Genomic DNA, 14,417 nt, shown 5'->3' on the forward strand with positions numbered 1-14,417 from the left:
CTCCACATCCTCTCCAGCACCTGTTGTTTCCTGACTTTTTAATGATCGCCACGCTAACTGGTGTGAGATGGTGTCTCATTGTGGTTTTGATTTGCATTTCTCTGATGGCTAGTGATGATGAGCTTTTTTCCAATGTGTCTGTTGGCTGCATAAATATCTTCTTTTGAGAAGTATCTGTTCATATCCTTTGCCCACTTTTTGATGGGGTTGTTTGTTTTTTTCCTGTAAATTTGTTTGAGTTCTTTGTAGGTTCTAGATATTAGCCCTTTGTCAGATGAGTAGATTGCAAAAATTTTCTCCATTCTGTAGGTTGCCTGTTCACTCTGATGATAGTTTCTTTTGCTGTGCAGAAGCTCTTTAGTTTAATTAGATCCCATTTGTCAATTTTGGCTTTTGTTGCCATTGCTTTTGGTGTTTTAGACGTGAAGTCCTTGCCCATGCCTATGTCCTGAATGGTATTGCCTAGGTTTTCTTCTAGAGTTTTTATGGTTTTAGGTCTAACATTTAAGTCTCTAATCCATCTTGAATTAACTTTCGTATAAGGTGTAAGGAAGGGATCCAGTTTCAGCTTTCTACTTATAGCTAGCCAGTTTTCCCAGTACCATTTATTAAATAGGGAATCCTTTCCCCATTTCTTGTTTTTGTCAAGTTTGTCAAAGATCAAATGGTTGTAGATGTGTGGTATTATTTCTGAGGGCTCTGTACTGTTCCATTGGTCTATATCTCTGTTTTGGTGCCAGTACCACGCTGTTTTGGTTACTGTAGCCTTGTAGTATAGTTTGAAGTCAGGTAGCATGATGCCTCCAGCTTTGTTTATTTGGCTTAGGATTGTCTTGGCAATGCAGGCTGTTTTTTAGTTCCATATGAACTTTAAAGTAGTTTTTTCCAATTCTGTGAAGAAAGTCATTGGTAGCTTAATGGGGATGGCATTGAATCTATAAATTACCTTGGGCAGTATGGCCATTTTCATGATATTGATTCTTCCTATCCATGAGCATGGAATGTTCTTCCATTTGTTTGTGTCCTCTTTTATTTCATTGAGCAGTGGTTTTTAGTTCTCCTTGAAGAGGTCCTTCACATCCCTTGTAAGTTGGATTCCTAGGTATTTTATTCTCTTTGAAGCAATTGTGAATGGGAGCTCACTCATGATTTGGCTCTCTGTTTGTCTGTTATTGGTGTGTAAGAATGCTTGTCATTTTTGCACATTGATTTTTTATCCTGAGACTTTGCTGAAGTTGCCAATTAGCTTAAGGAGATTTTGGGCTGAGACAGTGGGGTTTTCTAAATATACAATCATGTCATCTGCAAAGAGGGACAATTTGACTTCCTCTTTTCCTAACTGAATACCCTTTATTTCTTTCTCTTGCCTGACTGCCCTGGCCAGAACTTCCAACACTATGTGGAATAGGAGTGAAAAGGAGTGAATAGGAGTGAAGGAGGGCATCCCTGTCTTGCACCAGTTCTCAAAGGGAATGCTTCCAGTTTTTGCCCATTCAGTGTGATATTGGCTGTGAGTCTGTCATAAAGAGCTCTTACTGTTTTGAGATATGTTCCATCAATACCGAATTTATTAAGAGTTTTTAGCATGAAGGGCTGTTGAATTTTGTCAAAAGTCTTTTCTGCATCTATTGAGATAATCATGTGGTTTTTGTCTTTGGTTCTGTTTATATGTTGGATTACGTTTATTGATTTGCATATGCTGAACCAGCCTTGCATCCCAGGGATGAAGCCCACTTGATCATGGTGGATAAGCTTTTTGATGTGCTGCTGGATTCGGTTTGCCAGTATTTTATTGAGGATTTTTGCATCAATGTTCATCAGGGATATTGGTCTAAAATTCTCTTTTTTTGTTGTGTCTCTGCCAGGCTTTGGTATCAGGATGATGTAGGCCTCAAAAAATGAGTTAGGGAGGATTCTCTCTTTTTCTATTGATTGGAACAGTTTCAGAAGGAATGGTACCAGCTCCTCCTTGTACCTCTGGTAGAATTCGGCTGTGAATCCGTCTGGTCCTGGACTTTTTTTTGGTTGGTAGGCTATTAATTATTGCCTCAATTTCAGAGCCTGCTATTGTTCTATTCAGGGATTCAACTTCTTCCTGGTTTAGTCCTGGGAGAGTGTATTTGTCCAGGAATGTATTCATTTCTTCTAGGTTTTTTAGTTTATTTGCGTAAAGGTGTTTATAGTATTATCTGATGGTAGTTTGTATTTCTGTGGGGTTGGTGGTGATATCCCCTTTATCATTTTTTATTGCATCTATTTGATTCTTCTCTCTTTTCTTCTTTATTAGTCTTGCTAGAGGTCTTTCAATTCTGTTGATCTTTTCAAAAAACCAGCTCCTGAATTCATTGATTTTTTGGAGGGTTTTATTGTGTCCCTATCTCCTTCAGTTCTGCTCTGATCTTAGGTTAAGAATGTATATTCTGTTGATTTGGGGTGGAGAGTTCTGTAGATGTCTATTAGGTCCGCTTGGTGCAGAGCTGAGTTCAATTCCTGGACATCCTTGTTAACTTTCTGTCTCATTGATCTGTCTAATGTTGACACTGGGGTGTTAAAGTGACCCACCCATTATTATTGTGTGGGAGTCTAAGTCGCTTTGCAAGTCTCTAAGGACTTGCTTTATGAATCTGGGTGCTCCTGTATTGGGTGCATACATATTTAGGATAGTTAGCTTTTCTTGATGAATTGACCCCTTTACCATTATGTAAATGGCCTTGTCTCTTTTGATCTTTGTTGGTTTAAAGTCTGTTTTATCAGAGACTAGGATTGCAACCCTTGCCTTTTGTTTGTTTCTTTGTTTTCCATTTGCTTGGTAGATCTTCCTCCATACCTTTACTTTGACCCTATGTGTGTGTCTGCATGTGAGATGGGTCTCCTGAATGCAGCACACTGATGGGTCTTCACTCTTTATCCAATTTGCCAGTCTGTGTCTTTTAATTGGAGTATTTAGCCCATTTACATTTAAGATTAATATTATTATGTGTGAATTTGATCCTGTCATTATGATGTTAGCTGGTTATTTTGCTTATTAGTTGGTGCAGTTTCTTCCTAGCATCGATGGTCTTTACAATTTGGCATGTTTTTGCAGTGGCTGGTACCGGTTGTTCCTTTCCAAGTTTAGTGCTTCCTTCAGGAGCTCTTGTAGGGCAGGCCTGGTGGTGGCAAAATCTCTCAGCATTTGCTTGTCTGTAAAGGATTTTATGTCTCCTTCACTTATGAAACTTAGTTTGGCTGGATATGAAATTCTGGGTTGAAAATTCTTTTCTTTAAGACTGTTGAATATTGGCCCCCACTCTCTTCTGGCTTGTAGAATTTCTGCCGAGAGATCTGCTGTTAGTCTGATGGGTTTCCCTTTGTGGGTAACCCAACCTTTCTCTCTGGCTGCCCTTAAGATTTTTTCCTTCATTTTAACTTTGGTGAATCTGATAATTATGCGTCTTGGAGTTGCTCTTCTCAAGGAATATCTTGGTGGCGTTCTCTGTATTTCCTGAATTTGGATGTTGGCCTGCCTTGCTAGGTTGGGGAAGTTCTCCTGGATAATATCCTGCAGACTGTTTTCCAACTTGGTTCCATTCTCCCCGTCACTTTCAGGTACACCAATCAGATGTAGATTTGGTCTTTTCACATAATCCCATAGTTTTTAGAGGCTTTGTTTGTTTCTTTTTACTCTTTTTTCTCTAAACTTCTCTTCTGACTTCATTTCATTCATTTGATCTTCAATCACTGATACCCTTTCTTCCAGTTGATCAAATTGGTTACTGAAGCTTATGCATTTGTTATGTAGTTCTTGTGCCATGATTTTCAGCTCTGTCAGGTCATGTAAGGACTTTTCTACATTGGTTATTCTAGTTAGCCATTTGTCTAATCTTTTTTCAAGGTTTTTATCTTCTTTGCAATGGGTTTGAACTTCCTCCTTTAGCTCTGAGAAGTTTGATCGTCTGAAGCCTTCTTCTCTCAACTCGTCAAAGTCATTCTCCGTCCAGCTTTGTTCCATTGCCAGCAAGGAGCTGCATTCCTTTGGAGGGGGAGAGGCGCTCTGATTTTTAGAATTTTCAGCTTTTCTGCTCTGTGTTTTCCCCATCTTTGTGGTTTTATCTACCTTTGGTCTTTGATGATGGTGACGTACAGATGGGGTTTTGGTGTGGGTGTCCTTTCTGTTAGTTTTCCTTCTCACAGTCAGGACCCTCAGCTGCAGGTCTGTTGGAGTTTGCTCAAGGTCCACTCCAGACCCTGTTTGCCTGGGTATCAGCAGCAGAGGCTGCAGAAGAGTGAATATTGCTGAACAGCAAATGTTGTTGCCTGATTGTTCCTTTGGAAGCTTCATCTCAGAGAGGTACCTGGTCGTGTGAGGTGTCAGTCTGCCCCTATTGGTGGGTGCCTCCCTGTTAGGCTACTTGGGGTTCAGGGACCCACTTGAAGAGGCAGTCTGTCTGTTCTCACATCTCAAACTCCGTGCTAGGAGAACCACTACCCTCTTCAAAGCTGTCAGACCAGGACATTTACATATGCAGAGGTTTCTGCTGCCTTTTGTTTGGCTATGCCCTGTCCCCAGAGGTGGAGTCTACAGAGGCAGGCAGGCCTCCTTGAGCTGCAGTGGGCTCCACCCAGTTCGAGTTTCCTGGATGCTTTGTTTACCTACTCAAGCCTCAACAATGGCAGGCGCCCCTCCCCCAGCCTTCCTGCCACCTTGCAGTTAGATCTCAGACTGCTGTGCTAGCAATAAGGGAGGCCCCATGGGTGTGGGATCCTCCAAGCCAGGTGTGGGATATTATCTCCTGGTGTGACGTTTGCTAAGACCCTTGGGAATGTGCAGTATTAGGGTGGGAGTGATCCGATTTTCCAGATGCTGTGTGTCATGGTTTCTCTTGGCTAGGAAAGGGAATTCCCTTACCTCTTGTGCTTCCTGGGTGAGGCGATGCCTCGCCCTGCTTCAGCTCTCGCTAGGTGGGCTGCACCCACTGTCCTGCATCCACTGTTCTGCACCCACTGTCCAACAGGCCCCAGTGCGATGAACCTGGTACCTCAGTTGGAAATGCAGAAATCACCCATCTTCTGTGTCACTCACACTGGGAGCTGTAGCCTGGAGCTCTTCCTATTTGGCCATCTTGGAACCACCCTCCAAGCTTTCTGAGTTCTTAACAAAGCCTTTTATAGCTATGCCTTTTCATCTTCATCATTTTACTCAAGAGTTCCCTTTATTGGCTCGGTCTGGAACAGATTGCTTAATTTTGGCATCATTCACTGTCTGGAGAGGTTAGGAATGAAAGAAAGTATTTTTCAAACCCAAAAAGTTGTGGCTCCTTCATATTGAACAATTTTTTCTCTTGCTTGCCTTTCTCCTTTTGTCTTTTGCTATAGGGGCTAGAAGAATCCAGATAGCACCTTCAACATTGCCTAGAAACCTCTTTAGTGAGATCATGCAGTTGAGTATTACTTATTTTCCACTGTTTCATGGAAAATAAATTTCCACCATTGCTAAAATTTCTGCTACTGTGTCACAAGAGTCACCTTTCTTCCAGTTTCCAGTAATATCTCTCACCTTGTTTAAACCTTCACCAATAGCTTCCTGAAGTGACATTAGGGTCCTGTTAACAGTCTCTTCAAGGCCCTTCTAACTTATACTCAAGCTCAGTGCCAAAGCTCATTCTTCATGGCTTAGTAGCAGCAAATTGTATATCCAGATTTAATAAAAAATAGTAACAATACAAACCATTAGGAATTGTATAGAATATGGGTTTTATCACAGGAATTTGATCTTATATAACTATGGGAGCTGGTTAAGCCCTCTATATAAGGTTGTTTACTTTTGTGCCCAGTGTTATGCCTTCCCTAAAATCCAGAGAAGCCAAAGGAGAAGATCTAGCAGAAGTGACAGTACACAAAGTGGCAAAGAGTCTGATCTGTTGGTTCAAGGAAGATTTCCTGCTATTGACTGCTGGGTCCAGTCATAATGGGTTAAAAAGAGCGAACCAGATGATGAAGTAAATGTGAAGTGGAAAAGCATTTAAATAAAAGCATGAAAAAAAGGTTCAGGGGCATGAAATACACAGGCCATGGGGAGTATAAATAATTGATTCTAGTGCATATATCTAAAGAAAGGAGTGATGGGAGGTGATGCTGGAGAAGTAAATAGGACCTGTCACGAAAGACCTCTTTTAAATGCCGTGATAAGGAGACTTAATCCTATGGGAATAAGAAGCCATCATAAGGATTAGGTTAGAAAGTATATTAAAACATACCCCAAATTTGTTTTAATCAAGTGATTAAGAAGTGATAGTTATGAAGGAAATTTATACTTGAATCCCTAGAAACAGAAGGCATGGCATGCCACGCAGGGCCACGTGGGAAAGGACTGGGGACTGTCAGCAGGTAGAATAGAGTAGCAAGGGTAGAAAGTCTAGGCCAGAGGGCCAGGCATGGTGACTCACACCTGTAATCCCAGCACTTTGGGAGGCCGAGGCAGGCGGGTCATGAAGTCAGGAGATTGAGACCATCCTGGCTGACATGGTGAAACCCCGTCTCTACTAAAAATACAAACAAATTAGCTGGACGTGGTGGCGAGCACCTGTAGTCCCAGCTACTCAGGAGGCTGAGGCAGGAGAATGCCGTGAATCCAGGAGGTGGAGCTTGCAGTGAGCCAAGATCGCACCACTGCACTCTAGCCTGGGTGACAGCGCAAGACTCTTGTCTCAAAAAAAAAAAAAAGAAAGAAAGTCTAGGCCAGAGTCTTTATTGGAGTTCCTGTGGAAAATACAAAGCAGGGAAGGGTAAACAGTTTAGGACTGGCTAGTGTGAATAATTCTGGTGGGTTTTGGGATTTAGAGGTGGTCCCCAGTGGTCTGGTACCTGGCCCTGGGATGATTAAAGCAAAGGACTATTGTTTCCTGGGGTGTATGGGTCAGACAGAGGAGGTCTGGCTTAGGACTGGTTAGTTTGCATATCAAAGTCATGCTCCTGGCTGCACCTGCCCTTTGTTATCTCTAAGAACCAACTAACCCCAGTAGGAACGGCCCCTCCTCAGCCAGAAAGGTTTTTTAAGATGTCAAAACATCAGAATATACAAAAAATAAAAATTAAAAATATAAGTGATACAGGAAAGTGGTAGTCAGATTTGCATTTGTGGCAGTTCACTTTAGTAGCATAAAAGAATGGTTTAAGGGAGTAAGACTGGAGTCAGGAATGGCTTCTGTACTATTCCAGGTGATAGGGAAAACAAGATGGAGATAAAGTGATAGGTATAACCTGGGTAAGACTGCGACTAGAATCTGGTCTCTTTGTAGGAACATTAGATAAGCCACAATTTAGGATGTGGAGAGATGAGAGTTGTGTAATATTTAGCAGGGTACAGCTGTGACGCAGGTCTAGGTTTATTAAGATACTGAGAATCTAGGAAAGAGAGATTCAGAAAAGAGATGGAGTTTGCTCTTTCAAACCTTTGAGTTTTCACCTGTATCTTAAACACACTCCTTATGGACACCAGCTGAAAATGAAAGGGTTGCTGATCTCTGTGCCGTACAGGCTAGCCTCATGGAATGTCAGCATCTAGAGCTTTCCCAGCAACCCGAAATCAATCCATTTGGCAGGTAAATTGAAAAAATCACCAGCTTTTTGAGACAGCAACAGCCTGTGAACTCAGCAAAAAACTAGGAATCTAAAGTTGAATGTTAATCCAGACGGTTACTGACTTATTGTGTAAATTTAGAAAGCCAGTCAAATTGCCTGTATCTATCTCTCTTCTCATCAGTAAAACAACAAGAAAGAATGCCAATCTATTCCACAGAGATTGTGTGGGAAACAGCTAACTAATGATTATAAACTATTCTGGAAGTATAAAGTGCTGTAAGAATGCTAAAATATACAGTATCCTAGGAACTCAAGGACCCTAAAGTTGAAACAATCATTAATTTTATTAACAGAGAAGTGTTGTTTCATTTATTAACATTCTATAATACAAAATAATCTGGCTAATTCTTAATACGACAAGGGCCCATGAAAAATTATAAAAATTTTGGAAGTTGGAAAAATGCATGAAAAACAGGAGTTCATAAACACAGGTTATGGCAGAAACCAACACACTTACTTAATTTGTTTTGGCAAGCTTATTTTGTGATTTAAAATGTGGTCTGAGACTTGGGGTAAAAGTTTCAAACATGAGCAGATGCTTCATGTACTTGAAAACTGCTGTAGAAATTCTGTCCTGTAATAAAGAAGGGTACTAGGTTTCTCTTGGTTAGTTTTCCTTTTAAATATGGAAATGGAAGGTTTGATTTAAAGGTCTTGGATTCTGAAAGCCTACCTTTTGGAGTCACTTACTAGCTAGCTGACTAGCCTTTGGATTCTCTAGCCTGCCTTCTAGAGTCACTTACTAGCTACGTAGCTTAAGCAAGTAATTCATTCTCAACGTCCTCAAGTCTCATTTTCATTCTCCAAAAAATAGGGATGAAAATAGCAACCCCTGCTTTCCATGAGGCATAAATAAGCCACATATGCAAAGCATTTAGCACACTGCCTGGCACACAGTAAGAGCTCAGTAAAAGGTAGTGGTTTGCTGTTGTACAATCTCATATACACATTTAAATTAAGAGCTCCACTTTCTGTTAACAAATCTCAAGTTGCAAGCACTACCCCTGAGACTGATAAAAGGTGCTAACATGTGCCCACTGTGCCAAAGATCTGTCTCCCTGATGCCACTTTCTTGCCACTATACTCTTCTTTATCCTCACTACTTCAACTTATTGCTTAGATATCTGAGTATACTCTTGTTAGAGAAGCTCAAATGAGGGGCTAAAGATCTGTTGGAGATGTTATACAAGAGATCCTTAAACTGGCTACGTGGCTGGAAATAGATTACTGGTTCACAGACTTTAAAACAGAAAGAGATTTGCAGGAAATACGGAGTTACCAACTCTTAATTTTGTCAAGTGAGGACATATTTTTTTTTTATTTACTCTCAACTACTGCCACCACAAATTCATAAAAGGACATTTTAAACCCTTCTGTTGAAAGAAGATGACATATATATAAGTTTATTTAAATTGATTAAATTTGCTTTATGAAAATCTCACTATCTTATACTAAATGTTGTTATGCTGCCAGTGAGATCAGTTTACAGACCAGCATTTAATTACCACTAGGCTAGAGGAATCTCTCAATATTCTACTTAAAAACACATACACAAATACACATATATATTTTTATATTTTGGGGAAGCTTTATCAAGTATTAAACATAGAAAACAGAAGTAGCCAATCAAAACAAAAAGTAGCAATGAATAGATTACAAAATAGAATACTAAGATAAACTAAGCAGTAAGAAAGCTACACATCTACAAAGTCTAATAAAGTAAGGAATAAACCAAAAAGGGGATAAGATAATGTCAAGATTTTGGCGTGGAAACTTAAGCCTTTTTTTTTTTTTTTTTTTTTTTTTTTGAGACACAGTCTTGCTCTGTCCCCAAGGCTGGAGTATAGCAGTGTAATCTCTGCTTACTGCATGCAACCTCTGCCTCCTGAATTCAAGCGATTTTCCTGCCACAGCCTCCCGAGTAGCTGGGATTACAGGTGTGCACCACCAGGTCCGGCTAATTTTGTATTTTTAGTAGAGATGGGGTTTCTCCATGTTGGCCAGGCTGGTCTCGAACTACTGACCTCAGGTAATCCACTGGCTTTGCCTTCCAAAGTGCTGGGATTACAGGTGGGAGCCACCATGCCCAGCTGGAACTAGGTATTTTTGACTGAGAAAAGAAATTTAAGTTAGCAGACCAGGTGGAGATGGTGGTGGGTGAAACCCTGTTTGAAACCTCCAGCCACTGCTCACCTCTTGCTGAGTCTGCCACAAGGAAATCCTGGCTCAGTGTAGACAGCCATTCTAATTTTTTTAGAGAAGCTGGAAATACGAATTTTTGGTGAAATCACCCCTTAAATGCTACCAACTACCTCACATCTGTTTTTTTCTTTAAATCACTACATAGGTCTAACAAAATATGTCTCTGAGCCACATTCAGTCCAGCAGTTTGGAAGCTCTGACCTAAGTGTGAAAAAGAGGGTCAAGGATAACATCCTAAAGGATATTCAGGTGAAGAGGCTCAGACCAGAACAGCACCTAAGGAGGAGGAACCATTTGGCAAAGAGTAGTGTATTAGGGTTCCCTAGAGGGGCAGAACTAATAGGATAGATATACATATGAAGGGGAGTTTATTAAGGAGTATTGACTCACACGATCATAAGGTGAAGTCCCATAATAGACCATCTGCAAGGTGAGGAACAAGGAAGCCAGTCCAAGTCCCAAAACTTCAAAAGTAGGGAAGCCAAGAGTGCAGGCCCAGGAGCCCTTGACAAATCACTAGGGTAAGTCCAAGAGTCCCAAAGCTGAAGAACTTGGAGTCTGATGTTCGAGGGCAAGAAGCATACAGCACAGGAGAAAGATGAAGGCCAGAAGACTCAGCAAGTCTGCTCATTCCACTTTCTTCTGCCTGCTTTATTCTAGCCATGCTGGCAGCTAATTAGATGGTGCCCACCCAGATTGAGGGTGGGTCTGTCTCTCCCAGTCCACTGACTCAAATGTTAACCTTCTTTGGCAACACCCTCAGAGACACACCTAGGAACAATAGTTTGCATCCTTCCATCCAATCAAGTTGACGCTCGATTTTAACCATCACAAGTAGTATTATGGAAAAAGATAATTGCAAGGAGAGTGTAGTCTACCGTGCTAAAGGCAGAAGAGATTTCCAGTTAGTTAAGGATAAGTTAGCAGTTCCTGGTACTACTCTTAGAAGCAGTTTCGGTGACATGGTACAGACCAAATCCAGACTGTTTTGAGTCAGGGGGAGGAGAGGAAGAAAGAAAAAAACAAGACAAAACAAAACAAAATATATATAGATATTCAAAATTACAAGTTTAAATAAATAGCTCCACGTGCAAAGGGTGTCATTCTTCAGCAATAATTAAAAGAAACTTTGTAAATATATTACAACATACACAAAATATTTCTTTAAAGCACTTGAATATTCTTTATGGAGCTTAGGAAAGGTATTTCCTTAATTCACATTAATTCACCCACAATACCAAAAGAGTTTAAGAATATCAAAACCAAACCTGACAACCTCTATGTCAATCAAGAATCTTGACAGCTAAATCCTAAACAGAATATAAATATCAAAGTTTGAGATATTCAGTAGAAAGCAAAACAGAAATACTCTTAGAATATTTGCCTTATTATATCAGATATTTCTTGGTCTCATAATGGTCTCATAATATCCTACAAGTTACTGAAAATTTCCCACATGCTTAATTCTAAGAGCAACAGTGAAACGGCCCCTCATTCTAGCATTCCAAGGCTCTGCTTTATAAACCACCTTAACAATCCCACTTTTCCAAGAGATTAGTAGCCTATCACATTTCTGCCTCCCATTTAGGTGACATATAATACACCAATAACCAACCTGTAAAATAATAACTATTATTCTCATAAATACCATAAATTATATAGAATATGCTATATACATTATTGAAACATTCCTACTTATCTTTATAGTTCTCCTACTAGGAAAATATTATTATTCCTATTTTATGTAAGTAAACAGGAGCTCTGAAAGGTTAGTCAATAAGCGCCAGGGTCAAGACTGAAATAAGTCTGAACACAAAGACCACGATTTCCAGTACATGTAATAATGCTTAGTAATGTTCACCAAATATTCCAGCTCCCTGCCTTCAGGACACAGGGTAGGACTGCACTTCTGGGCACTTTCCTACTTAGGTGAAGCCATGTGACTAATTCCGACAATGAATGGAAATGAGATGTGTTTCTTCTAAGCCACAGAATTTACTTGCTGGAGGGAGAGCCTCCAGAATGCTCTCTTCTAATAAAGTTTAAGATGGTGACAGCTTCAATAGTTTGGGACCTACAGTACAAAATCATGGAGCAGGGCCCTCGGCCAACTTGCAAAATGTAGCAATACAAGAAACACTCCCATGTTGGTATGTGACACCAAGATTTTTGAGTTGTTACCATAGCACAATTCAGTCTATCCTGAATGCTACCATCAGTAATCCCAAAAGCCAAATAAACACATTTTAATAGGTAAGAATATGAAGAGAAAGGAAAAAAAGTTAAGGTCCATTCAGCTTTTTCAAAGGGGATTGATGTAAAGTCTGGCATTAAGCAGTTACCAAAGTCATGTAAAGTAGATGACTAACCGCCTACTGTGTCCAATTTGTGATCTAAATGGTTTTCTTTAGAACTTTCCAACCTCGTTAGCAATAAAACTTATGATTTAGTAAGTGGTTCTCAACCGGGGACAGTTTTGTTCCCAGGGAAACATTTTTTGTTTTTACAGCTTTGGAGGGCGATGACACAGGTACTTAGAAAGGAGATGCCGCTGCTAAACATCTTACAGTGACACGACAAAGAATTATCCAACTCAAAATGTTAACAGTGCCACTGATGAAACTCTCCGATCTAGGTATATAAGGCCTTTCCGATGTCAGTCACAAGACTAGGGGTGGGTGGGGGCTGGGGGGAATGCCTGATTCAAAAACAGCAATTTTTCCATCAGGATTTGGCAAAGTGAAGAAAATGCTTACTTACTGCAAATTAAAACCCAATGAGATACCATCTCACACCAGTCAGAATGGCTATTATTAAAAAGCCAAAAATTAACAGATGTTGCCAAGGATATGGAGAAAAGGGAACACTTACACACTGTTGGTGGGAATGTAAATTAGTTCAACCCCTGTGGAAAACAGTATGGAGATTTCCCAAAGAACTAAAGATATAACTACCATTCAATACAGCAATCCCACTACTGGTTATCTACCCAAAGGAAAGGAAATCATATTATCAAAAAATATCTACACTCATGTTTATCACAGCGCTATTCACAATAGCAAAGTCATGGAATCAACCTAAGTGCCTATCACTGGTAAATTAAAGAAAATGTGGTACATAGACACCACGGAATACTATGCAGCTATGAAAAAGAATGAAATCATGTCCTTTGCAGCAACATGGATGTAGCTGGAAGCCATTATCCTAAGTGAATTAACACAGAAACAGAAAATCAAATACCACATGTCCTCGCTTATAAAGTGAGAGCTAAACAACGGATACACAGGTACATAAAGATGGAAATAACAGACAGTGGGGACTCCAAAAGGGTGGGGGAGATTGATAAACTACCTATTGGGTACAATGTTCACTATTTAGGTGACGGGTTCTAGAAAAACACACATTCCAGCATTATAAAATATAGACATGTAATAAATCTGCACATGTACCCTTTATATCTAAAATAGAAAATTAAGAAATGAAATGAAAAATTTATGCCGGGCGCGGTGGCTCAAGCCTGTAATCCCAGCACTTTGGGAGGCTGAGACGGGCGGATCACGAGGTCAGGAGATCGAGACCATCCTGGCTAACACAGTGAAACCCCGTCTCTACTAAAAATACAAAAACTTAGCCGGGCGAGGTGGCAGGCGCCTGTAGTCCCAGCTACTTGGGAGGCTGAGGCAGGAGAATGGCGTGAAGCCGGGAGGCGGAGCTTGCAGTGAGCTGAGATCCGGCCACTGCACTCCAGCCTGGGTGACAGAGCAAGACTCCGTCTCAACAAAAAAAAAAAAAAAAAAAAAACAAAACAAAAAAAAAAACAGAAATGAAATGAAAAATTTAAAAACTCATGTAATTTAAAGTGAGGTCATTATTTTTGTTCATCAAACTCATGCACTGGGGTTATTGATCCCCACGTTAATGCTATATTTGGTTAAAATTATAAACAATAAATAAGACTTTTTTGTCAATACAAGAGTAACAAAGAAAAAGGAGCTAGATTATAAATCATCCCTATTCACAGAAATAAAAATTCAGCAGCCTTATAGAAAGGCAGCGATTTGTTTCAGTATGTCATACTAGTCATCCTGATTATACTGAAATAAGACAACTATAAAACTTCTTCATGGTCAGTATATTAACAAAGGTTTTAATTTTTTTTAACTGTACACTTATTTTATAGGATTCTTATATTTGTTTAGATTTATTAAAAATCAGACAATATCCTAATTGGTATGTGAAGGTAAATTAGCTGAAACATTACTATTGGAAGTTAAGAAAAAATAAAGCTCTCTTGGGTTCCCTTTCTCCCTTCAACTGACCACAAGACTTGAAGAATTCATCCAAGGGCAAGGTAAATTAAAAAGCAGGCCTTTTGTGAGCACAATTCTAAATCATATCCATCTCTCTCTTCCCAGCAGTCTGTTAACCTAATGCAACTCCTTATTCATATCCTATTCTCTAAACTGATATTCTAAGCCTATCAACAAACATTTTTTAAGCATGCAATGCAGACAGGTCAGGCAATGTGCTAGATATTTTAAGAGTAGTGAACAAGAAATTCTTGTTTCTATGCACTTAACACACTATGGAAAAAA

The 14,417-nt window shown here is 39.8% G+C and overlaps 1 protein-coding gene across 2 annotated transcripts in view; it reads right to left on the reverse strand.

The window, feature by feature from the left end:
- Nucleotides 1–14,417, reverse strand: part of LOC105497273 (leucine rich repeat containing 69) — a 130,493-nt gene that overhangs the window by 112,174 nt on the left and 3,902 nt on the right. The gene's annotated exons all lie outside the window — the stretch shown is intronic.

This window comes from Macaca nemestrina, chromosome 8 (assembly GCF_043159975.1).
Source record: "Macaca nemestrina isolate mMacNem1 chromosome 8, mMacNem.hap1, whole genome shotgun sequence".
Taxonomy (NCBI): Eukaryota; Metazoa; Chordata; class Mammalia; order Primates; family Cercopithecidae; genus Macaca; species Macaca nemestrina.